This window comes from Gorilla gorilla, chromosome 20 (assembly GCF_029281585.2).
Source record: "Gorilla gorilla gorilla isolate KB3781 chromosome 20, NHGRI_mGorGor1-v2.1_pri, whole genome shotgun sequence".
NCBI classification, from domain to species: Eukaryota; Metazoa; Chordata; class Mammalia; order Primates; family Hominidae; genus Gorilla; species Gorilla gorilla.
The window spans coordinates 44646962-44673320 of record NC_073244.2 but is presented as its reverse complement, the minus strand read 5'-3'; the positions used below and the strand labels follow the sequence as shown (position 1 = coordinate 44673320).

At 52.7% G+C, this 26359-nt stretch overlaps 1 protein-coding gene across 1 annotated transcript in view; it reads right to left on the bottom strand.

The window, feature by feature from the left end:
* CHST8 (carbohydrate sulfotransferase 8) overlaps positions 1-23449 on the bottom strand; it is a 152189-nt gene extending 128740 nt beyond the window's left edge. The window contains exon 1 of the mRNA XM_055368906.2: positions 23361-23449. The gene's annotated coding sequence lies outside the window, so the exon portion shown is untranslated. The remainder of the gene's footprint in view (positions 1-23360) is intronic.
* Between the last annotated feature and the right edge of the window lie 2910 nt (positions 23450-26359).

Below are 26359 nucleotides of genomic sequence, written 5' to 3'. Positions count from 1 at the left end.
CTTTTCTGGGCAGCCAATAAGAAGAACCCATTGGGGTATAACATCTCCAGCTCTAACCTCTCTCCATAACTCCAAACTTGTATATCCAACCAAATTTTCAACATCTGCCATTGCATGTGTACTGGACATCCTAAATCCTGTATGTCCTTCACCGAATGTTTAGCCTAAGCCCCTCCAACAGCTGTTCCACCCACTCTTTCCCACCTCAGCTGTGGGTCACTCCATCCTTCTAGTCGCTCAGACCAAAAGCTATCTCTTCCTCACACCCCATCTAACCCATCAGGAAATCTTGTTGGCTCTGCCTTCAAATATATCTAGAATCAACCCATCTGCTCACGTCCACTGCCAGCATCTTGGCTGGATCATCCTCTCCCACTGCCAAGCCTCTTTGCCCCTTACCATGGCAGCAACAGGGAACCTGTTTTAAAATATAATTTCAATCATTGCACTTCTCTGTTCAAAACCCTGCCATTGCTCCCCATGCACACAGAGTAAAGTCGAATTTCCTACTCTGTACTCTGCTCTGCAGGGCCCACATCCTCTGTCCCCCGCCCCCATACGGCCTCATCTCCAGCGGCCCTGTCCCCCAACTCCTGACTTCCTCGCCGTTCCTTTCACTGGGTGCCCTCTCTGCCCACACTCATCTTCACCCAGGTCAGAATTTCTCAACCTCCACACTACGGACATTTGGGGCCAGATGGTCCTCTGTCATGGGGGCTGTCCTATACACTGTAGAGTGTTTAGCAGTGTCCCTGGGCTGTAGCCACCAGATGCCAGGAGCATCCTTGAGTCATGACCATCAAAAATGTCTCCAGCTGTTGCCAAATTCCCCCAGGAATACAATCGCCCAGGCTGAGAACCACTGGCCTAGACCATCTGTATGGTCCACAACTTCCCAACCTCTAATCTCATCTCACCTCCTCAGGGAGGCCCACCTTGACCCTTCCCTTCCTCCCTAACCCCACACTTCCAATCCCTCTTAGCCTACTTGGCTTTTCAAAGCAAGTGCCACATTCTAACACTATATAATTCATTTATTTTTTATTTTTTTAGAGACAGGGTCTCCCTCCGTTGCCCAGGCTAGAGTGCAGTGGCACAGTCATGGCTCACTGCAGCCTCCACCTCCTGGAATCGACTGATCCTCCCGCCTCAGACTCTCAAGTTGCTGGGACTACAAGTGCACACCACCATGCCTGGCTAATTAAAAAAAAAATTTTTTTTTTTAGAGATGGAGTCCTGCTATGTTGCCCAGGCTGGTCTCAAACTCCTGGCCTCGAGGGATCCTCCCTCCTCGGCTTCCCAAAGTGCTGGAATTACAGGCATGAGACACCGCACCCGGCCATCACATACTTAAGTATATTAGTGTTCACTGTCTGCTGCCCTTACCAGAACACTGACTCCATGGGGGCTGGGATTCACCTCTGCTTTACTTCCTGCTGTATTCCCCAGTGCCTAGAACAGTACCTGACATACACCCAGCACACACTTTGTTCTCCATAAATATTTGTTGAGTACATGGATCAGCTCAGAAGACCCAATATAATAATAATAAATACAGTAAATCTGGGAACACTGGCTCATGCCTGTAATCCCAGCAGTTTGGGAGGCTGAGGTGGGTGGATCACCTGAAGTCAGGAGTTCGAGACTAGCCTGGCCAACATAGTGAAACCGCATCTCTACCAAAAATGCAAAAATTAGCCAGGTGTGCTGGCAGGTGCCTGTAGTCCCAGCTACTCGGGAAGCTGAGACAGGAGAATGGCTTGAACCCAGGAGGCGGAGGTTGCAGTGGGCTGAGATCGAGCCACTGCACTCCAGCCTGGGTGAGAGAGCGAGACTCCGTTTCAAAAAATAAAAAATTAATAAATAAATAAAGTAAAGGAGTCAATTCATCCTTATTTGTAAGGAGAAACTATAAACTTATCCTAAATTTATGTGTAAGTGAAACACTATCCTAACACTAATCTTCGCTAGATATTATTTGAAATGTGACGCCCTACATCCAAAATAATAAAAATGTGATATCACACAAGAATCATAATAGAGATCTGCCTGCTAAGATACTAGAAATGCGCTCCTAAGCTACGATAATTAAAATCGTGGGTGCTGGGACTAGAAGAGTCAGGCTAGAACAGAAGAGTATAGAAGAGGCCCTAGTTAACACAGGAATTAAGCAAATGGTCAAGGTGGCATTTAAAAATCAGCAAGCAAAGAGTGAATGTTCCATAAATGATGCTGGTACAACTGGCTGGCCATTTCGCACCTGCGGCGTATGTGTGTTATTTAGAAATATGGAGGCAGAACCGCAGTGCCTGCTGGAGAAATGGCTAGAAGAGTCATAGGTGGCTGTCTCCAGAACACAGGCTCAGGAGAGCTGGGGAGGGAGGGAGCAGAGAACTGGTAGATTTGTTAAAAGCCTTTTTTTATTATTATTTATGCCTTCTTAAGCTATGCACATGCATGACTTTGGTAAAAATAAAATGTATGTTAAAAAGGCAATAATCACGCCCCTCTTTAACCTATCTAATTGACACAGATTTAAAAAATAAAAAACGAAGATTCCCAGTACGGTTGCGATTATGAGAAAAAATAGGCCCGCTCATGCACCGCTGGGTCTTTCTGGAAGGTGATTTGTTGGGAAGTACTAAAAGTTTTAAAGACGGGCATACCCTTTGAGACAACTATTCCACTTTAAACGGGCATACCCTTTGAGACAACTATTCCACTTCTAGGAATTTATGCTGGGATGGCACAAAGGTATACTGCAAGAAGGTTCATGTCAACATGCTTTAAAATTGAAAAACAAAAACGAAAACCCCCAAGATGTCCAACAGGGAACCGGTTCTATAAATTATGATAAATTCATGGGAAGGGATGCCGTGTAGGTGTCAAAAGCAAGACAGAAACAGATTCATCACCATGGAAAAGAATTCATGATATGCAAAGTGATTAAACAGGTTATGTGAGGTAGGCATAAAGATTATTGCATTTTGATAAAATGAAAATGATTTACGAGTTTACGTATACAAAGCGATAGAGACGTAAGGTAGCCCCTTCTCTGGGACAATGTATGCCAACACCAGAGCCAGAAGGATTCAAAGGACGGTAAGACTTTAATCTTCTTTTTGCTCTTGCAAAGGCATTTCCACAGGGAATCTTTAAGACTCCTGGCTGGGCGCAGTGGCTCACGCCTGTAATCCCAGCACTTTGGGAGGCTGAGGCAGGCAGATCACTTGAGGTCAGGAGTTCAAGACCAGCCTGGCCAACATGGTGAAACCCCATCTCCACTAAAAATACAAAACTCAGCCGAGTGTGGTGATGCGTGTCTGTAATCCCAGCTACTAGGGAGGCTGAGGCACAAGAATTGCTTGAACCCAAGAGGCAAAGGTTGCAAAGAGCCAAGATCATGCCACTGCACTCCAGCCTGGGAGACAGAGACCCTGTCTCAGAAAAAAAAAAAAGACTTATGAAGGTGGAAGGTAGAATGCTGAGGCCAGATTCCTTGGAAGTGGGAGGTGGAGTGGGGGGATCCTCCATAGGCCCCCTCTGCTGCCCACTCATCCATGGGGTCCTGGGGGAGTGGGCCAGACTCCAGAGGCATACAGAGCCCAGCCAGTCGCCTACCCATCTGCAGTCCCAGAGGTGAGGGCTTTGACCCCTTCCCAGCAGACAGGGATGTCCCAGAACAAAGGCCACAGTCAGTGGGTGCTGAGCCCCACAGCCCTGCAGCCATGGCCTGTGGTCTTGGTGGTTCCTGTCCCTTTCCAGGGCTCTGGCGAGACACTAGGCCCCAGGCCGTCATCCTCCAGGCGGAAATCATCCACCCTGTCAGTGAAGTTCTGGACTCCAAATTCTTCAGGCCCAGAGGCCAAAGTAATATACAGACATATGGTTTGGTCAGCATAGGGCTTTGGTTTTAAATTCTGAATTAGTCTCCAGACTTCAGAGGGGAAGCGATTTAACATAAAAATGGACCTCTGTTCTTGAATATTTGAATACGTGGCCACCCTGGAAACCCTCATCCCTTTCTGCGATGACAGCGGGAGTCCCACTGCCCCCTTCCAAAGCAGCAGGTCCCCCCTCCCCACACACCGCCTCCGACATCCCAGACCATACCCCTCCTTTGCCCTGAGGCCTGACTCCAAGGGTAGCTAAATTTTCCACCCTGAGCTGTCCAGAACCCCCTCATTTCTGGGCTATCTGAGGCTCCTTCTCCCTACTTTACCAGTCCCCTTCTTCCTTTCCATCTTCAGCTATGGGAACCAGTTCCAATACACCACCAATCCCCAGCCGGTGTTCCACCTTGCCCCCTGGGGAGATAGAAGTTTCCTTGCAGAAAACTCCTCACCCAGGGCCGGAAGCCTCGCCCACCGCACGCTGAGGTGTGGCAGCTCAAATCTGGGGGAGCCCTTAACCCTGCTGCTCCTCAAACCCTGCCCAGGGGGTGGTGGGGCGGAGATCTAGGCTGAGACTGAGAACCTGGTCAGTGCCTCACCCCCGGTCCTGACCTCAAGAAGGGGTCTCAGGGCAGAAACAGCAATCCTGTTCCCCAAGGACTCTGATCCTGGCAGAAGAGGACTCACCCAGCCTACCATGGGTTTAGGAACAGGTAAGTCCCTAAGAGCCAGGATCTTGGGCTGAGTTCCCTGGATGCTCTGGGATGGATGGTGCAGACAGGTTTGTAGGGGAGGGCTCTCGGGACAGCCACCTGCGAGGAGCTGAGGAGGGCAGGAGCAGGCAGAGAGAGAAGCTGACAGCAGTGCCTCTCAGCTGAGGACTCAGCCCATCCCACAGGTGCTCTGGCGCTGGGAGGGACCTTCAGGGCAGTCCCAAATGGAGACAAGGGGCTGGGCCTTTGTGATCCCACAGCAGCAGCAGTCCCTGGCGGTGGGATGGGGTGTGACTTTGGGCAAGGAGCTCCCTGGGGCCCAGGGCAGTTCCCATCCCGGGGCGCCCCTGGGAGCATCAGCAGCAGATATTCCCAGCAGCCCCCACACCTGGGCAGAGCAGCACCTTGGCCATCACCCAGGGGCCAGCAGGGAGGCGTCGTGGAGCACCCCACTTCGCTGGAAGGAGGAGGGAGGTTCCTTCTTGGGCAAGACCACCCAGGAAGGGCCAGAGATGCAAGAGGCGAGTGTGCTGAAGATTCAGTCACATCCCCGGCATTTCTTGGCAACAGAACATTAATTCCGACTGTCATTAGAGTCCATTTCAATTTTGTAATAACATAAAAAAGTTAAGAGTCTAATTTATTCATACAAATCTTGTTAGCATCCAACTTCCACATAATGTAACATATTCCTTAGAAAGCTGACAAAGCAGGAGAAATTAAAAACATAAAAGCCATCCATGGGCTCTCAAGGCCACAGAGCCAAAGGTGAGTGACAGGTCGGGGAGACCAGGGCAGCTCCAGAAAGGGCTGGAGGCTTGGAACAGGAACGGACAGACCTGGAGAGGTGGGCTGAGCCACCCAAAGGAGCCATGGCTTCCACCACATCCCAGATTGAAACCGTCCCCACAGGGTTGGCAAGAATTGCACGCTAGGTTCTGGACAGAAATATAGTTATAATTAAGCATTAATCAGGCTGCACTCTGGCCCAGTTCCTTGTGGCAAGGAGTCACGTGGTGCTAGATCCTGGCCGTGGTCACCCCCATTGCTCCTATAGGTAAGATTTCTGACATTAGGGTCATAAAATGGTGTAAGAATTGATTTGCTTTGCTGGGCGCAGTGGCTTACGCCTGTAATTCCAGCACTTTGGGAAGCCGAGGTGGGCGGATCACGAGGTCAGGAGTTCGAGACTAGCCTGGCCAGCATGGTGAAACCCTGTCTCTACTAAAAATACAAAAAAAAAACTAGCCAGGCATGGTGGCGCATGCCTGTAGTCCCAGCTACTTGGGAGGCTGAGGCCGGAGAATCACTTGAACCTGGGAGGTGGAGGTTGCGGTAAGCCGAGATCACACCACTGCACTCCAGCCTGGGAGACAGAGTGAGACTCTGCCTCAAAAAAAAAAAAAAATTTGATCTGCTTCTCCATTGTCCCTATAGACAGGACCCCTGATTTTAGAATCATAAGGTTTTTGTTCACTTAAGGTGTTGAAAAGACCCCAAATTGCCCCCAACAGTTTGAGGACCCCCTACAGAGGATGGGGATCAGCCTGAGAACACAGCTTCTTCCTCTCCCGGTCCCAAGACTTTACCCTGCACTCTTCCACCCATCGACGATCTCCATACTTCACCCACTCCAAAACTTACAAATCCTAACCCCACATTCCCCAGGGAGGTGGATTTGAGGTTGTCTGCCATCTCCTCCTTCCACGACCTTACCATTAATCCTCTTTTTCTGCCGCAACCTGGCATCTTTGCACATTGACTTGCTGCGTGCATCAGGCAATGGACCTGTTATGGTTACAAGGCTGCCCCGATGCTGAGGGGCTCCTCCTGGCCACCTCTGCAGCCCCCACACCATCCCAGTGCCATGCCCCTGCCCCTGGGCTCCAGACAGCACCCTAGCACTTCCCTCAGCAAATTCATCCTCGAGCGCTGTAACTCCTCTTAATTACATGTCTGCAGTGTTTGCATTAGATAGCTGTCACCCTGTAATTTACCCGTACACGGGTTTTAATTGTACATTAATCTCTTCTACATGCCACTCCCCTGCTAGAATCTTGAACGGCAGCAGTTTGGGCCATTTTGTTTATTCCTCAGCCAAAAATAGCTGATGAACGTAATCGCATATTGTACCTCCTCTTTTTTTTTTTTTTTTTTTGTCAGGATCACCTGCTGTGTGCCGGGGCTGGAGAGAGGCTCCTGTCACCTGCAAGCCACCTTTAAGCACAATATTTGACTGTTTCCTGGCTGACAGCAATTTTAGAAGAAAGGTCAGCAGCAACAAGAAATCTTCTGATCCCCAGCCATGCATTCTCTGGGTGCCCCCCATCCACATCCTCTCCCTCAAGCTCTTGCCTGACGGACCAGGGAGCACTCACTTGGGGAGCAATCTCACCAGGGGATGGAGGACAACGTGTGAACCTAAAAAATCCACTAGCATGCAGGTTCCAAGGTCACTTGGAGAACCACGAAGGTGAACTATAAATTACAAAGCCCTGGCTGGCTGCCAGGGCCCCAGGAAGCTACATTTAGCATATCATTCTCCCAGCAGCAGGATGAAGCCTTAACTCCCTTTCCGACGGAATTTGAATGGAATTGGTTACAAGAACATTGTGATTGAAATATCACCAATTGGCTTTTCATGACAACTCAGCGATAGATTGCAATTGCTATGGAGAGCGTGCGTGTGTTGAGGGGTGGCTGTTGTGCACTGTGGCCGGCCAAGGTGGCAATGAGGGAGTCCCATACAATATTTATGAAATTCAGATGAAGCCCTACACTGGCAATGAGCTGATATCATAACACAGATTTCAAAAACGCTTTGACATTTGCCCGAGATCAAATTTCCCCTTGCGAAAACCCACGAGGCTTTGTGCTGACAGCGGTCTGCACACTTTGCCCCCACCTGCAACCTTCCTCATTTAAGCTTGGGTAATTAACACTGCCATGGGAGGAGACTGGAGGGGCTGGACCCACAGATACAGTAGAATAATGCCACACAAGTCCACTTCTCCTTTGAGGAAAACATCAGCGGTTGTGTTCGGTGGTGAAAGACAGGAGTTTTGATAATTTTTATTGTTAAACACTTTCTGACCAGCAAAACAAAGCTCGAATGATATCCTGAAATTGGTGAGGCTCTGACAGCATATTTGGATGGAGAGAGCTATGCAGGGAAGATCCATCACACAGTCGCCCAGGAAACAAACATGAGAGCAAGAAATCTATCTCCTTGGGGCCAAAGATCTCATTTGGGCGCAGCCTTTATTTCCTTTTAGGGCAGCCTTGGAGAATCTGTTAGGAAGGGGATGTTTGACCCTTCCTGGAAGAGAGGGCATGCTGCTTCAGATCCTACACTTTGGGACCTTTCTTTCTTTTTTTTTTCTTAAGAGACAAGGTCTTGCTCAGGCTGGAGTCCAGTGGTGCCATCATAGCTCACTGCAGCCTCGAACTTCTGGACTCAAGCGATCCTCCTGCCTGGGCCTCCCAAAGAGCTGGGATTACAGGCATGAGCCACCACACCCAGTGAAAGGTTCACTTTCGACTGGGCACGGTGGCTCGCGCCTGTAATCCCAGCACTTTGGGAGGCCGAGGCAGGCAGATCACAAGGTCAGGAGATCGAGACCATCCTGGCTAACAGGGTGAAACATCATCTCTACTAAAAATACCAAAAATTAGCCGGGTGTGGCAGCGTGCGCCTGTAGTCCCAGCTGCTGGGAAGGCTGAGGCAGGAGAATGGCGTGAACCCGGGAGGCGGAGCTTGCAGTGAGCTGAGATCCCGCCACTGCACTCCAGCCTGGGCGACAGAGCGAGACTCCGTCTCAAAAAAAAAAAAAGAAAGAAAGCGAACCTTTCTCTAGGTATCTCACACCCCACAGGGATCCTTCTGTCAGAGGCGTGTGAGCCAGAGCAACTCTATCTTGAATAGGGGCTGGGTAAAATGAGGCTGAGACCTACTGGGCTGCATTCCCAGATGGTCAAGGCATTCCAAGTCACAGGACGAGATAGGAGGTCAGCACAAAATACAGGTCATAAAGACATTGCTGATGAAACAGGTTGCAGTAAAGAAGCCAGCCAAAAGCTACCAAAACCAAGATGGTGATGAGAGTGACCTCTGGTCGACCTCACAGCTACAATCGCGCAAGCACCATGACAGTTCACAAATGCCATGGCAACATCAGGAAGTTAGCCTATATGGTCTAAAAAGGGGAGGCATGAACAATCCATCCCTTGTTTTGCATATCATCAAGAAATAACCATAAAAATGGGCAAGCAGCAGTGGTTGGGGACTGCTGTGTCTATGGAGTAGCCATTCTTTTATTCCTTTACTTTCTTTCTTTTTTGAGACTGAGTTTCGCTCTTGTTGCCCAGGCTGGAGTGCAATGGCGCGATCTCGGCTCACTGCAACCTTCGCCTCCCGGGTTCAAGCGATTCTCCTGCCTCAGTCTCCTCAGTAGCTGGGATTATAGGCGCCAGCCCCCATGCCCGGCTAATTTTTGTATTTTTAGTAGAGATGGGGTTTCACCATGTTAGCCACGCTCGTCTCGAACTCCTGAGCTCAGGTGATCCGCCCGCCTTGGCCTCTCAAAGTGTTGGGATTACAGGCGTGAGCCACTGCGCCCGGACTACTTTCTTAATAAACTTGCTTTCACTTTACGGTATGTACTTGCCCGAATTTTTTCTTGTGCGAGATCCAAGAACCCTCTCTTGGGGTCTGGATCGGGACCCCTTTCCTGTAACACTTCTACCTCTAACTGCGGCTTCTGGAGACAAAGACTCAGGCACTCACGCACATACCAGGACCCGTAGTGGTGAGACGTGAAATACTGCATAGGACCCAAGCCTGAAGCCGCCAGATTGTTTATGAGTCAAGGCAAGGGCGATTTAGGTGGTTTTTGATAAACACTTCGTATTCCACATCCTAAGAGAAGCAGAATACTTGTCAAGCATGCATCTTTATGAGCTGTCTGCCTATAAACTTTGCACGAGAGGTCCGTGCTTAATGTTGGTTTGGCAGTAAATTGGCGCGATGCACAGGTCTGCTGCATCAAATTAGCATCGACCCGTAAAACGTTACTGAATGATTCCTCAAATCTGCCAAGTCTTCAAATCAATTTTGGAGAAAGCGTCAAGAGGTTGTTTTTTTTTTTTTTAACTTTGATAAACCTTTCATATTAGTTATCACAGAAAAGCATAAACCTCTCTAATCTGTCTTCCCACCAAAAAAAAAAAAAAAAGTGTTGTTTTTCCCAAACTGCTTTTAGCTCTTCCGTCTTTGCGCGCCCGCCTCCACATCGCATAAACAATGTGTGTGCCATGGATTCATTTTTGCCCTATTTTAAAGCAAACGGTAGTTGGCTCACACTGTCCATGCACCGTAGTCCCAAAGCTTGGAGAGAATTTCCACTGTACCAAGATAAAGTTCTCACCCCTGGCCTTTGAGGTAAGCAATCCCCAGCTCGCCTCCTCCAAGAAGCCTTCCATAGCTCTCCAGTGAACCCTGACCATCGCCTTATGCCCTTGTGTGGTGGGTCAACTGGACCGCAGTATCTCCGGGGAACTAAGCCCGCATTTTTTCCACTGCTGGCCCTCAGGGACGGAGCTCATGCTGAGTGGTCCATGAGGTGTTGTCACCCCCCCACCCATCTTTGAGGCCTAGCCTGGGCCTCCCTCCTCTGTGGAGGAGGTGCCATCATAACTCACTGCAGCCTCCAACTTCTGGGCTCAAGAGATCCTCCTGCCTGGGCCTCCCAAAGAGCTGGCATTACAGGAGGAATCCCAGCTAGAATCCCTTGCCCTCCCTCCCTGCTAGCTAAGTCAGGGTTGTGTATACGAAACTGCCTCCCTCCTCTTGTGGCAGTGACTGGGTCTCAAAACCACCCAAAGGGTCTGACCCAGAGCTCTCCTCCCCCAGGCCATCCTGCTTTCCCAGTAGTTCTGCTAAACTTGAGGAGGGAGGGGCAAGCCACACCCAAAGAAAGGAGGCTTCACCACGGTCTTCATGAAAATGCTGAGGGGCAGGAGTGGAGCAGCTGATGACAGGCATGGCCCTTCTGCCTTAGTTTGACCAAGGGCACATCATCTATGAAAAGACGGTGTTGGAAAAGCTCAGGGGGCCGCATGGTGCAGGGATGGATTGCTGTTCTTTTAGGTGGATCAGGGGGCTCCTAAGCTTCTCCAGAGGGACCCAATAACAGATGCATCATCAGGGAGGAGGTCGCCCAAGGAGGCTCTCAAATGGCCAGTGCCTAGAGGACTGGGGGTGAGCAAGGCTGCTGGGGGCACGGCTGCAGCTCTGTTGGAAGTTGGCTTTGGAGAAGGAGGAGGTCATTCAGACATGGGACACCCCCCAGCGAGCGAGAAACCAACTTCCAGAGCCCTCACCACGGCAGCCCAGTTGACTAACGAGTCCCCGCCAAGTCAGCTGGGGTGGGAGAGGATGGAGACAACAATGGGAAACCCTTCAACCCAGCAGGTCTGCCCTGTGCAGGACTATTCTGGGCATTGTGACACAGCCGTGGACATGACAGAAAGGGCAGCATCCATGCTTTTTTTTTTTTTTTTTTTTTTGGTTTCGTGACGAGAAAAAAAAAAACAGCCCTAGAAGGACCAATGGGTCAAGGGCTGTCTGATGAGTCCGGGGCTGGGCCAGGGCTCAGCACCTGCATCTCTGACCAGCAACCCACGTGATTCTGGGGCAGGTGGCCAGTTCCCCAGACTCATCCAGAGAAACTCTTGTCTACTCCATCCCTTGGCTTCCAGCCTGGGAGATTCAAACCTGCCCAGAAGAAATCAGAAGCACCGCCAGACGTTTCCACAATGTGGGGATGGAAGTGAGTTCTACAATTTGGGGACGAAAGGAAATTTTCAAATTTGTTGAATAATGTTTCCAGGTCCAAAATATCCTTGGTAAAAAAATGAACTGCATTCGTCATCTGAGAAATAAAATTAAAACCACGGTGTGATACCTCGGCATACTCATAGAATGGCTAAAATGGGAAAAACTCACAATGCCAAGTATTGGACAGGACGTGGAGTGGGAGAGTTACGTATGGAACACTCATGCATATACTGGTGAGGAGGTGGAAACATAAGTACGACCCCTTTAGAAAACAGTCCAGCAATGGAGTCGGGAGTGGTGGCTCATGCCTGTAATCCCAGGACTTTGGGAGGCCAAGGCGGGAGGATCGCTTAAGCCCAGGAGTTCGAGACCAGCCTGGACAACATGGGGAAACCCTGTCTCTACAAAAAATACCAAAACAAAACAAAACAAAACAAAAAGCTGGGAGTGGTGGTGGTGCACACCTGTGGTCCCAGTTACTTGGGAGGCTGAAGCAGGAGGACCACCTGAACGTGGGAGGTCAAGGCTGCCGTGAGCCATGATCACGTCACTACCCTACAACCTGGGCAACAGAGTGAGATCTTGTCTTAAACACACACACACACACATACACGAAAAAGAAAACTGTTCAACAGTACCTGCACCCTGGGGCCCAACAATTCTCTTCTAAGTACATCAGGAATGTGCAGGAACTGGACGTGATGACACACACCTGTAATCCCAACACTTTGGGAGGCCAAGGCAGGAGGATCACTTGAGCTCAGGAGTTCAGGACCAGCCTGGGCAACAAAGTGAGACCCCCCATCTCTACAAAAATAAAAATAAAAAATTAGCCAGCATGGTGGTGCACACCTGTGGTCCCAGCTACTTGGGAGGCTGAGGCGGGAGGCTGGCTTGAGCCCAGGAGTTCAAGGCTGCAGTGAGCTGTGATTGCGCCACTGCACTCTGGCCTAGATGACAGAGCAAGATCCTGTCCCTAAAAAAGGAAAAAATGTGTACATATCACTAAGAGACACACACAAGAATATCCGTAGCAATACTGTCCATAAAAGCCAAAAACTCTAACCCAAATGCCAATCAACAAGAGACTGGAAAATAAATTAGGGTCTACCCACATGATGGAATCCTGTACAAAGAGGAAGGAACAAATAACAACAACTCAAAACAACATGGATGAATCTCAGAAACCAGATGCTGACCCAGACATGGGAGCATACATACTGCATGATTCCATTTCTATTAAGTTTAAAAACAAGGGGCCAGGTGTGATGGCTCATGCCTGTAATCCCAGCACTTTGGAAGACCGAGGCGGGTGGATCACCTGAGGTCAGGAGTTCAAGACCAGCCTGGCCAACATGGTGAAACCCCGTCTCTACTAAAAATACAAAAATTAGCCGGGTGTGGTGGTGCGTGTCTGTAATCCCAGCTACTAGGGAGGCTGAGGCACAAAAATTAGCCAGGTGTGGTGGCGTGCACCTGTAGTCCCAGCTACTCGGGAGGCTGAGGCAGGAGGATCACTTTAACCCAGGAGGCGGAGGTTGCAGTGAGCTGAGATTGCACCACTACACTTCAGCCTGGGCGATAGAGTGAGACTGTATCTCAAACACACACATACACACATACACACACACAAGGAAAACCAATCCATATCGTTAGAAGTAAGGGGAGCGGTTTTCTGTGGTGGAGGGGAATGACTGGAAGAGGTCATGGGGGGGTTCTGGGGTCCTGGTCATGTTCTGATCCCTGCTCCAGTGCTGGGTACACAGCACACTCAGTTTGCAGACATTCACTGCATTGTATACATAGGATCTGTTCGCTTTTCTGTATGTGTACTACACTTGGAATAAAAGGCTTAAATATGTACAATGGTGCATGCAGGACAAGAAGAAGACATCATTAGCAAACTGCTTAGAAAAAAACGATTTGGCTGGGTGTGGCAGCTCACACCTGTAATCCCAGCACTTTGGGAGGCCGAGGCAGGTGGATGGCTTGAGCTCAGGAGTTCAAGACTAGACTAGGCAACATGACAAAACCTTTTCTCTACTAAAAATACCAAAAAACAAACAAACAAAAATAGCCAGTCATGGTGATGGGAGCTTGTAGTTCCAGCTACTCGGGAGGCTGAGCTGGGAGGATTACTTGAGCCCGGGGGATGGAGGTTGCTGTGAGCTGAGATCGCACCACTGCACTCCAGCTTGGGTGACAGAGGGAGACCCTGTCTGAAAAAAAAAAAAAAAAAAAGAGAGACAAGAAAAGAAAAAGCAGAACTTGAGGGGGCACTGGCCAGTGGGGCTGCCTGCCCCCTAAGCCTCTGTCACATCACCAGGCAAGGCCCTTGACCAATATGCTTCCTGACACCCAAGATAAAACGGGAGTAGTAATAATAATAGTAATAATAGCAGTAGCAGCGGCCACTGATTGTGGACTCTTAGGCACAACAGCTCTAGGAGGTGGATTCTCTTGTTAACCCCGTTTAGTGGATGAGGAAACTGGGTCCCTAGCCCACACAGTGACCAAGTGGTAAGGCTAGGATTGAACCCAGGTGGTCTGACTCCAGGTCCCAGCTTCAGCTGCAACCTAGAGGTGGCTGCCTGGGGCGGAGGGAGGGCGGGGAGTGGTTGCCATGGCTGTGCGCTGACACATTAACTCGTGGAAGAGGGAATCAAGAAGAGTGAAATAATAGGCATAGATTGCGCTTTCACAGGGATGAATGGTCATGAAATTAAATTTGCAGATGAGGCCAAACCTCATGAGGCCCCAAATCTAAGCAGGAAACAGCAAGATGGCCCCAACCAGGAGAAATGCAATTTACCACGCACACCAAGGTGGTAATCCTCGCTAAATGACTTTTATGAGAAAGAGGCGTGTGAGTGGCTGTCGCGAGGGATGGCGAGGTAGTGATGACCACTGACAGCAGGTAGCCTCTGCACCAGCAGCAGGCCCAGCCCCAGGCACAGCAACAGGGAGGGGAAATCCATGTGCGATCCCGGTGCCACTCCCAGCCCATGTCAGCCTCTGCCAAGGAGATTCAAACAGACACACGAAAGCTGAGTCTTTGGAAGTCAGAATCAAATCAGACCCAGATGTCTATAGGAGGTGTAAGGAGGAATATTCCCGGGAGAAAGAATCACATAGGAAAAAGGGAAGGTGTCAGAAAGAACCAAGAGCTCTGGCCTCAGCAAGCCAGAGAGAGGCTGGCTGCCCCAGCTCAACCTGTGTGGGCAGATTGCTGAATCACATGCTGAGCCCAACCAGCATAGGCAGCGCCGGCTTTTTGCACTGGCTCAATCAGTGTAGACAGCCTGCCTATATCACATACTGATTCCAATCAGTGTAGACAGACTGCATTGCACACTGGGCTTGACCACCCCCGCTCTGGGAGACAGAGCCTGATGGACCTGGCCAACATCTGAGGGGAAGCCCGGACCCGGGCTGAGCTCAGCCACAGGAAAAGCCACTGAATCTACAGAGTTTGAGAGCTCTGAACCTTGTGCAAAGACCCCACAGAGAGTGGGGCAAGCACAGACTACATGGAATGTTCTAGTGCGCATGCCCTAGACTCAACCAAGTGTAGACAGACTGCCTGCCCCACACTCTGTCTTAGCCAGTGTAGATAGACTGCCTGACCCATGCGCTGGCTCCGTCAGTTAGACAGACTGCCTGCCCCACCAGTATAGACAGCCTGCCTGTACCACGCACTGGCCCCACCAGTGTAGACAGACTGCCTGACCCACGTGCTGGCTCCGTCAGCGTAGACGGACTGCTTGCCCCATGCACTGGCCCCACCAGTGTAGACAGACTGCCTTCCCCACGCACCGGCTATGCTAAAGTAGACAGACTGCACAGTTTAATGCACTCTGCCTGCCCACAAGCAATCGCTCAGTACCTTCTCCATGCCGAGCTCCTCCTGGCCAACACAACCAGAAAGAGCAGCATCTGCACCAACATTGTAACCTGCTTGCGTTTGCTCAACTTCTCCAGGGCCAGGTGTACAAGGCTCTGCACATGGCAGGTCAGGGTCAGTGTTTGCTGGGTGCCTGGATGCGGCACAGGAAGCAAAGCTCCTGCAGCTCAAGGCTGGAGGAGGGTCTCAGTGCTGCAAGCCTAGGCTGATGAGTCTTGTCCCAAGAGATGAGTCAGCCCCCAAAAGAGGCAGCCTCGAAGGTGGGGACGACTTGTCTGCCAAGTGCGAGTCAGTCTGTGCCCAGGCTAGGGGCTGCTGGCAGAGGGGCTCTCCTGTGTCAGCTTCCCACTGATAAGCATCTGGGCATGTCCAGGGGTCCACGGTGGTGAAGGCAACAGACAGAATGGAGTGGCCAGGCCAGCCCAGGAAGGCTCATCTGGAGAGGCTGCCTTCTGGGCAAGGAATCAGCCCTGGGAGGGGGCCTAGGGGACCAAGGAGTAATGTGTAGCTCCTAGCATCCTCTGCTTAGCTCTCTTCCCTCCTGTCCCCGAGTCTGGCCCAGTCAGGGAGGAGCTGGCTCAGGCCCAGACAGTGAGGACAAGGTGACAGCGACCTGGGCTGTTGCCTGCAGCTCGGCGGCCACTCAGCTCAGGGCCTGCAGCCAGCAGCATGGGCACAACGGGAAACGGGGTGACTCACAGACCTGCTTCCCCGCTCCCCAGCTCTGGAGGACAGAGCCTGGTAGATCGGGCCGATGTCTGCAGGGAACCCAGGGCCCAACCTGTGCTGCAGACAGCCACAGGAAATTCACCAACATCAGAGGGCACTGCGGAGCTCCCAGCCTTGGGCAGAGCCCCTCACAGAGGGTGCAGCAGGTAGAGACTGGCTCCCTTGGGGAGGAGGAAAAGGAGAGAGGGCTGAGAGCAAGAAAAGGGTATAAGAGAGGATTCTTTCTGGGGCAGGTGCCAGCCAGCTGCCAGGTTACATCAAGCAGGTGGCAGGTGAAGGAACTCTAGGGGTCCAGGAAGCTAAGTGGATGAAACACACATGGAGACCACCACTGGCCAGCACTCAGCTCTGGAGGGAAGTGGGCATCCGAGCCACAGTGGGTGGTCAGCTCCACTCCCCCAGTGGAGGCCCATCCTCAATGAGTCAGGAGGCAAAAGTTGGGCCAGGACCACGGGTCTGGACGTCGAGCAGCTTGTCCCCACCATGGAGCTATGGGCACTGGGCGGTCACTTGCCAATGCCCTGGACATGCTAGGGCTGAATGGTGAGCAGACAGGAGAGGAAGGCAGTGGAAGAACCAAGGGCTCAGAGCACAGTGGGGCCACACAAACAGCAGCCTGGCCACCCAGTCCTAGGAGGATGTGACTCAGCCAGAGTGGACAGGTGCTTAGCACTCCAGGGGGCGGCCCTGTCTCAGGGAGTAGACAACTCCCAATAGCGTCCCACGGGTAACCATCCTGACCGCTCCTTACCACATCCCCTCCCACACCTAATCCAGCTGGGTACCAGTTTAGACAGAATGACTTGCAGAATGCACTGGTTCGACCAGTGTAGATAGATGGCATGAATGGTGTGCTGAGATCCACCAGTATAAACAGATGGCCTGCATCATGAACTAGGGGCTCAACCAGTGTTACAGTGCCTGCTTTGTGCACTAGCTCAACCAGCGTAGACGCACCGCCTACACTGCCCACTAGTTTCAACCAGCGTAGATGCACTGCCTACATTACACACTGGTTTCAACCAGTGTAGACAGACCCCATTGCACATTAGGCTCAACCACTCCGGCTCCGGGAGACAGAGCCTGATGGACCAGACCAATGTCTGAGGGGAAGCCCATTCACTCCTGTTTAAGGCCACAGTGGTCTTTCTCCAAGATTCCTGCAGCTCCATCCTTGCTGGTCTTCCTACTCTGCAGCAGTTCATAGGATAAAGTCCCAAGTCCCTCCCTGGTTGTGAAGACCCTACACAGATGGGTCTCCAGCCACATGTCACCTGCTTCTTCACTCTGCTGGCCACATGGGCCTTCCCACAGCTCCCGGATGGTGCTCCTCATGCCCTCTCACACATTCCCTCCACAGGAAGCCCTTTGCATGCTCTTGCCTGTGCCTGCCTGGCATGCTGGATTCTCTCTCTCCATCCTTTCCTCCCACACTCCCCACCAACCCTGCTTAGTTCCCACTCCTCCTTCAGACCTCAGCTGAAGGGCCACCTCCTCCAAGAAGTCCTCCTAACCTCTCAGTGCAGGTCAGATTGCTCTTTGGTAGGTCTCATAGTACCTGAGTGTTTATTTCCTTATATTCTTTATATCCTTATCACAGCCTAGAATCACACATTAGTCATTCTTTTTATTAATGTCTTTGTCCGGCAGAAAATGAGTTAGTGAATGAGGAATAAATGAGGAGGGTCTCCATCTAACTCACAAGGGCAGGGACCACCCTTAGCTTTGCTCACCTCATGTCCCCAGGGCCTGGTACAGTGCAAGACACCTAATACCTGCTCCATAAACATTCAGGGGCAGGGTGAGGGACAGTGACAATGGGCCTGGCACCAGGAGTGTGGGACTGAGAATCATTTGGCTCCAGGTTTCAATGTTGATGATTCTAATTTAGTTCAAATAAATGTCACTCATCAGGGCCAACACTGGCCATGGCTTGGCAGGGAAAGGGCATCTTGCCCTCAGTCACCAGCACCAAGAAATACTATTTCCCAGAAATGTATGGTGTTCTACGTGCAGAGTGCGGATGTAAGACCCAGGCCACCAACCTGGGAGGACAGCTGTGTCTGCTGCCCCCAGCCCCAGGCCTGCATACGGACTGTCTTAGTCCATTTCTGTTGCTGTAAAGGAATCCCTAAGTCTAGGTAATATATAAAGAAAAAGGGTCGGGCATGCTGGCTCACGCCTATAAACCCAGCACTTTGGGAGCCTGAGATGGCAGATCACTTGAGGTCAGGAGTTCGAGACCAGCCAGGCCAACATGGTGAAACCCCATCTCTACTAAAAATATTAAAAAAAAAAAAAATTAGCTAGGCATGGTGGTGCATGCCTGTAATCCTAGCTACTTGGGAGGCTGAGGTGGGAGGACTGCTTGAACCTGGGAGACAGAGGTTGCAGTGAGCTGAGATCACACCACTGCACACTCCAGCCTGGGTAACAGAGTGAGACTCCGTCGCCCCGCCCGCTCCCCCGCCCAAAAAAAAAGAGGACAGGCATGCTGGCTCACATCTGCAATCCCAGCACTTTAGGAGACTGAGGCAGAAAGATTGCTTGAGGCAAGAAGTTCAAGATGAGCTTGGACAACATAGGGAGACCCCATCTCTATTTTAAAAAAATTAAAAATTAACGGATATGGTGGTGTGCATCTGTAGTCCCGGCTACTCAAGAGGCTGAGGCAGGAGGATTGTTTGAGCCTGGAAGTTCAAGGCTGCAGTGAGTTATGATAGCACCACTGTACTCCAGCCTGGGCAATAGAGCGAGACTCTGTCTCTAAAAAGACAAAAAAAAAAAAAGGAAAAAAAAGAGGCTTATTTGGCTCACAATTCTGCAGCCTGTACAAGAAGCATGGCACCTGCATTTGCATCTGGTGAGGGCCTCATGCCCTTCCACTTAAAATGGAAGGAGAAGAGGAGCCGGTGTGTGCCGAGATCACAGAGGTGGGGGGGGGTAGGTGCTAGCCTCTTTTTAACAACCAGCTCTTGTGGGAACTAATAGAGCAAGAACTCACTCCCTGTCTCACAATAGCATTAATCTATTCATAAAGGGGCCACCCCCATGACCTACCTCCCACCAGGCCCCACCTCTAACACTGGGGATCACATTTCAAGGTAAGATTCACAGGGGACAAACATCCAAATTATTGCACAGATACTCTCTGACTTCCTAAAAGGTGGCTTTGGCAATGGGGCCAGGGCTGCTTCTTGGTGTCAACCCACCTGCACGGAGGCTTCCCCAGTCTCTTGGTGGCCCAGGCTGCATTGCTGAGTTTCTAAGGGCCCGGGAATGAATCCGGCCAGTGCAGGCTAGAACACCACATCACAAATGACAGGTAGTTTTGTACAAGGTAAAAGTCACAACTTTTTTCCATGACCAATTTGTAAGCCTCACGATCTGCCATGCTGATTTACTGACCACAGGGTCACACATCCTCCAGCTGATAAGAAATGAGATGGCGTCTGCCTCATCCTCTGGCACCTGAGCTAATGCAGCTCTGTCCCCGGGTTGTCTGGGTCCATGGGTTTCCTCTGGAGGGAACACAGCCGCTCTGGAGTCAGATGAGCCCTGAATATGGCGCCAAAGACAGCACCAAAGAGCCTACTGTCACCACGCTGTCACCATGCAGATTGCTCATGCCCAGCCAACTTTCTGAGGTTGCAGGACACTGATGCCATATCTACATCCAGGCACCAACCTCAATTTAAAAAAAAAAAAATTTATTTTGAGACACAGTCTCGCTCTGTCGCCTAGGCTGGAGTGCAGGGGCATGATCTCGGCTCACTGCAACTTCTGTCTCCCAGGTTCAAGTGATTCTCCTGCCTCAGCCTCCTGAGTAGCTGGGGCTACAGGTGAGCACCACCATGCCCGGCTAATTTTTGTCTTTTTAGTAGAGACTGGGTTTCACCACGTAGGTCAGGCTGGTCTCAAACTCCTGACCTCAAGTGATCCACCCACCTCGGCCTCCCAAAGTGCTGGGATTACAGGCGTGAGCCACTGTGCCTGGCCGATTTTTTAAAAACGTATTTACTTATTTATTTCATTTTTTGCTGTGCCACTGCCGGGTCACATTGATCTCCTTGGGACAGCACTATATAAATCTCCAGTTTGTAACTCGTCACCTTCTGGTTAGCTGAAAGGCTGGCCACTCATTCCACATGGTGTTTATTGGCTCTAATTGCCACGGTTGCTCATTAAAGAGCAGCCATGCGGGGCGCGGTGGCTCACGCCTGTAATCCCAACACTCTGGGAGGCCAAGGTGGGCTGATCACGAGGTCAGGAGATCGAGACCATCCTGGCCAACATGGTGAAACCCTGTCTCTACTAAAATACAAAATTAGCCGGGCGTGGTGGCGCATGCCTGTAATCCCAGCTACTTGGGAGGCTGAGGCAGGAGAATTGCTTGAAGCTTGAACCCAGGAGGCAGAGCTTGTGGCAAACAGAGATCGCAACATTGCACTCTAGCCTGGGCAACAAGAGTGAAACTTTATCTCAAAAAAAAAAAAAAAAAAAGCTGCCATAATCCTGTGTCCTCTTTCCTGCTCACAGGTTCCCTGCTGCCCCACGTTTCTCCAGTGTGGCTGCCACGCACCATTAAATCAGGGAGGGAGGTTTTTCCAAGCTGCAAAGCAGCAGATGTAGCTAAGACAGGGATCTCAGACTCCAGGCCAGGCAGCAGGCAGGAGATGGGGACATCAGCCAGGGACCTCAGCTTGGGCCACACCTTCCCCATCAGCCCCTACAAGCACAGCCGCACTCACTAAAAATTTCTCCAGCCAGACGCATCAGCCATGATCAAAGCTCCCCTTCCTCTCTTCCATCAGCAAAACCACAAAAAGCCTATCAGGCTGCCTCTGGCAGGAACTCAGAGCTCAGAGCAGGGGAGCAGCCTGCACGAGGTTTCCAATCAGGCAAATCTGACTCTCCCCTTTTTAAGAGAACTGAAGGCAAATTCTGAGAGTAGCCCACCAGACACACTTTCTCAACAACCATACAGCAAAAAAGTAGTTTTTGAACTTTCCCAGACTTATTAGCTTACATAAACAGAGATTTGAATAAATGTTTAAAAAATGAAATTCCCTGGATACCCTGTAATCAGTAAATGTTCATTATGGAAACACAGCAAACATGCATGAAATTTCCCAAGTGATATTCTGGCTACAAGATTAAAAAGGAATCTCTAACAGCAGGCTGAGTTACAAAGCATCCTCTGTCGTCGGTTACAGTCCGAGGGGGATGTTCTACCAAGCCCAGGAGGTCAGACGAGCCTGCTCTCCTCTCCCAGCTGGAGCCAAGGAAAATCCAAAGATGCTCATTTTGCCTGCTCAGGCAATTTATAAATGAGCCCCCACGCTGCCTGATGGATGCCTCTCGATAAATAATTAATCCTTGACCTTGCTTTAAGAAAGCCTTGACTTTTTAATTTGGGGTCTTTTTAAAAATCAATACCCGGGAAACATAATTCACTCTTGCTGAGTCTGATTCCAGGTTAATAAATAAATAAGTGAATAAATGAGCTGCACTGCTTGTGTGTCCCAGGGCGACTGGGCCAGGCAATGGGTCAGGTTCCGGCTTTGAGGTTTTTCTGTGTTCAAATGCTATTGGATAATTGATCAGCCAATCCCACTGGAACCAACATTCAGACCCTCAAGAGGTCCCTCTCTTCAGGGTTCCAATGTTATTCCTCCCGTGGGTCACTTCACAGAGGCCAGTCTGCTGAACGCTCCTGAATGAACTCCCACGCCGCCTTCTGTGCTTGGGGTGTCCTGATTAAAATTAAAAGAGGATCTCCTGCTGGGATGAGTGTCCTTCCTGTGGCCTGTCTGCCTTGCCTTTGGGACAGGGCACAGGGTGGGCAGGAAAGGTCATGACAGCTGGAAAATGTTAAGGGCTCTGCCACACCTGCTCCACGGGTGCCCTGTCCTAGGGCAGGACTTAGGAAAAGACTTCCCCACAGGCAGGCAAGGGTCAAGGTGAACTCAGAAGAGAAAGGTTACCCAGGAAAGTGGGCTTGGTATTGTAGCTCCTGGGGGCCTTGGGCGGCGGTGGGAAATAAAAGGGGGTTGATCTGCCTCTTACCCCTCTGTCCCCCGCCCCTCTCCACCATCCACTCCAAAGCAGCTACTACCTCCCTGCACCCAACGCCTCTCCCACGTGCTCTGCTGCTGCGCCAGATCGCGCCAAGCAGATGGAGAGGGGCCGGGACGCGCGTTCCCCTTAACGGAGCTGATCACGGCTCCTGAGCCAGCGGGAGTGGCCCAGGGACGCAGAGTCCTCTGGGACGCCGGAGACGACTGCAGGACAGAGAGCCCCAGGATCCGCGCCTACTTCTGGGTTAAAACAGACAGCCAGGCAGCAGCGCCCACAGCCGAGGGCGCCGCAGCCGCTTCAACTCCGGGTCGGGGTCGCGGGCCTGGAGACAAGATGTACGCGAAAGTTAGGGCGGCGGGAGTCCCGCACTGGAGAAGGAATCGGGGTCACCTCAGACCCAAGCCCCAGCATCGGGCACTGCCAAAACCCGTGATCGCCCTCCTGGCCCGGCTGGCCTCCAACGAGGCCAGAGCGGGTCTGCAGAGTCGGTAGCCGGAGTTGCAGCCGCCGTCAGAGCTCGGCTCGGTCCCGCGGCCAAACGGATCCTTTCCCCGCCCCCTGGAGCCGCCCCAGGCTCCGACTCCCGCACTCCCGACACACGCACGCACACACCTTCACACCATCGCTGACGCACGCACACTCGCCTCCAGCACTCACAGGCCGGTGCCCTGGAGAGTCGCGGGTCGGGGACGCGCGCGACGGAGCCGCTGGGTAGGACGCCAAGGCCACTTAAACTTCCCCCATAGTCTCTGCCCGCCGCAACCCGTCCGGAGTCCCGGCTCCGAGCGCGCCAGGAAGCCCCAGCGCCCCGAGCGCTCCTGCCTGGCCCTCGGCGCTCGCTGCTCAGCGCCCGACGCCGCCTCCCCGCGGGCTGCACCGAGGGCCAGGAGGCGGAGCGGGAGTCCGCAGGGACCAAGAGGGCCCGAGGGACGGCAGTTCACAGAAGCGCGGCAGCGAGTGAGATCCAAGGAGAGAAAGTCTAATTAAAGTTCCCGCTACCGGGGCCGGTCCCCAAAGTGCAACCAGACCCGAGCCCCGCGCGCCCACCTCCGCCCGCAGCTTCGGACTCCCATTCGCGTGCGGTGGCGGGGATGGCGAGCGGAGCAGTCCGGGGCCCGCTCGGGACCCCTTCCTGGCGTCTCTGCAGGCCAGCAGCCTGCGCAGGGCGGGAACAGGGGTGGGGCAGGGGCGCAGCCACTTACCTGGCGCAGCGGACGCACCCGAGGCCGCGGGCGCCTCCAGTCCGGGAGCGGTTCTCCGCGGCGGATCCTCTGCTTGGGGCGCGCAGGCGGCGGAGAGGACCTCCGACCCAGCTCGGGCCCGGTGCCTCCGCCCGCTCCAAGCGGAACCCAGTGCGATCTGTGGGCGAGCAGCGTGGGGCCGGCAGCCGGAGCGTGCTGGGAGCGAGAGGGCGCGGGGCGGCGTTCCTCTTCGGCCCCCGGCGCGATCGGTCCCCCACCTCCCGCTGCCGCCGCCGCCTCGTCCTCTCTCCTCCCCGCAGCACTGCCGGATCCGGCTTGCGCGCCGGGAAGGCTCCCAGCGAAGTGAGAGCGAAGCCTCCGGCGAGGCTGGAAATAGCGCCGCGCCCGCCCGGCGCCCCGCCCCCGGCCCGTGCCCCGCCCCGCCGTGGTGGCGGCTACGGCGGTGGCCGGGCCGGGCGGGGATCGCTCCAGCGATGCACTCGGCCCTCCCGGGGGCTCGCGGGCGCCGCGCCCACGCGCGCTCTGCGGCTCCCGCGGCCCCTCTGGCAGCGCGCTCAGAAAGAGTCGCTGCTGGGCGCGGTCCGGCGGCCGCGGGGGTGGGAGCGGTCGTGGCTGGGGCTGCGCCGGTCTCCCGGTTCAGGAGAGCCGGACTCCGGCCTGACGCTAGGCTCCAGACCGCGGCCAGTGCTGCCACTGCCTCGGTGGGTCGCACGCGGCGCCAACCCGGGAAAAGGACCAGGCGTCACCGGGGCGGGCCTTGACCACAGCGGGGCAGGGGTGCGCGCCCAGGACCCGATGCTGCGGGGGCGCAGGGCCGGTGAAAGGCGGAAGATTGATCCTGAGGAAGAATCTGGGATATCCCTGGGCTTCAGCTCGCGTGGAATTCGGTCAAGGCCGCGAGCTGCCTCAGGCCCGGGTGTCCGCATCCATCCTCAAATCCCTGGGGCTCTAGATTCTGCTGAAAGTGCCCTGCCAACAGGTGCTCCCTTCAGGACTTCATCCTGGAAGTTTGTGTCGGGTCACAAGCCTGAGAGCGGGGCCAACCGACCCTCTTCATACACACTCGGGAAAACAGCGTGGAGGGTGGAACCGGCCCACGGCCACACAGCACCGGGACAGAGTAGGGACAGGAACACGGGGCCCTGGATTCGGGTCCTTGTTCTTCCTAAGAAGAGGCAGCCCCAGCCTGCAGGGGACAAGCAGGCCTTGGGAAGGAGGGCAACTGCTTTCTCACAGGAGCTCGAGGAAACTGTGCACACAGTCACCTGTTAGTCTTGAAGGGACACTCAGTATTTTCAAACAACAGCAGAGAAGCCTTTAATAAAGTGAAAGACCCTTACTCTCTCCTCTCTAATGGTACCTGCTGGCTGGTTGACCTGACTCCTACCAGCTGACCTAGAGTGAGTGATGGAATTGGGGAGTGAGCTGGGCCCATGGGTCTTGACTGACCAGAGTGGGGGACACCAGGCGGAGAGCAGAGCCACTCCTGGGGACGGCCAGGGAGCCCCTCAGCCCCAGGGCCCTGAGGCCTCCTTAATGCCCCAGGCAAGCTCAGAGCATCCAAAAATAGACCAGGACAGATAAGAAGATAAATAGAAGCATGACAAAGAGATCATGGTCTTCCTTTAATTCTTGCAGCAACAGGGTAGACATTATCACTCCCGTATTATAGATGAGCGAATTGAGATGCAAAAATGCCACCATTTTGCTGGACTCCACGCATCTGGAGAATGGCCCAGGTGTGACGATTCCAAACTGGGATAGGCTTTGTTCTGGGGTTCCCTTTCCGGGACTTTAGGCTTGGAGTGACCCAGGCCCAGGGCTGCGCTGGGACCCAGGCACACTCCACTGGCTGCACGCATGAGGGGAGTGTGTGTGTGTGTGTGTGTGTGTGTGTGTGTGTGTGTGTGTGTGTGTGTCTGAAATCACCCTCCTCCACCTCAGTCAGGTGCAGATTGGAGGAGCTGAGTGCAAGGGCCAGGGACTCAAGTGTCAGGAAAAACAGGGCAGTGGAACCCTTATTCATCCTACATCCCAAAGCTGTTGGAGCAGAGCAGGAGGAGAGAAGGTAGGAACAAAGAGAGGGGAGAGTGGAGTGAGCAGAAAGTCACTTGCTGGACTAGCTCACAGTGCAATGACCCCATCCCTGTCCCTGTGGTCCCCTTACCCCACACTTGCAGCCCCTCTTGCCACCCAAGGTCCTGACCATAGCTTGGCTGGGCAGCTGCCCATGAGCTCCCTGTCTGCAGTTAGGCCTGGAACAGAGCACACAACTTTTGCCACAGAGGCCTGATGGTCAAGAGAATCTCTTCAGTACCATGAACACTCCAGAGGGCAAATGCATGCACACACACACACACACACACACACACACACACACACGCACATACACGGAGAGAGAAAGAGAGACTTAACTGCAGTGGGGAGATAATAGGAGCTCCCATTTCCAGAGCCCAGCCTCAAAGCTGGAAAGGGGGCTCTGGACCATGAGTACTTCCATGCGACAAGTCTACACAGGCTTTATTTCCCTGGGATGCATCTATACAGGCTTTGCCGTGACCAGTGAGTGGAGCGAGCCAAGCCATCTCAGCAACACTGTGCATCTGTGTGCCGCGATCCTCCTGGGAAGGATGGTTTTTCCATTAGCTTTCCCAACTGTACTTATTAGCACTTATTTGCATCTAATATTCAGGCAGGCACCACTAGGAATCAACAACGCTGCATTCCTTTGACATTCTCTCCATTTTCCATTTTTAACTCAGACTTCCTTCTTGTTTTGAGAGGCCGTGGGGGAAATCCCCAAAGGGGGCCTGAGGCCCCTGGCACCAACTCGCAGTGAGTTTTCCTCCGAGATTTGCCAAGGGCTGCATGCCCTTTTTTGAAAGTCAGGCTCAGCCTCTGCAGCGAGGGAGGAGCAGGAAGGCTGCAATTCCCCGCAGGAAGCCTTGTGTGCTCACTTGCGATTTTTGATATGTGTGTCTCCACCGAAAGATTAGTGG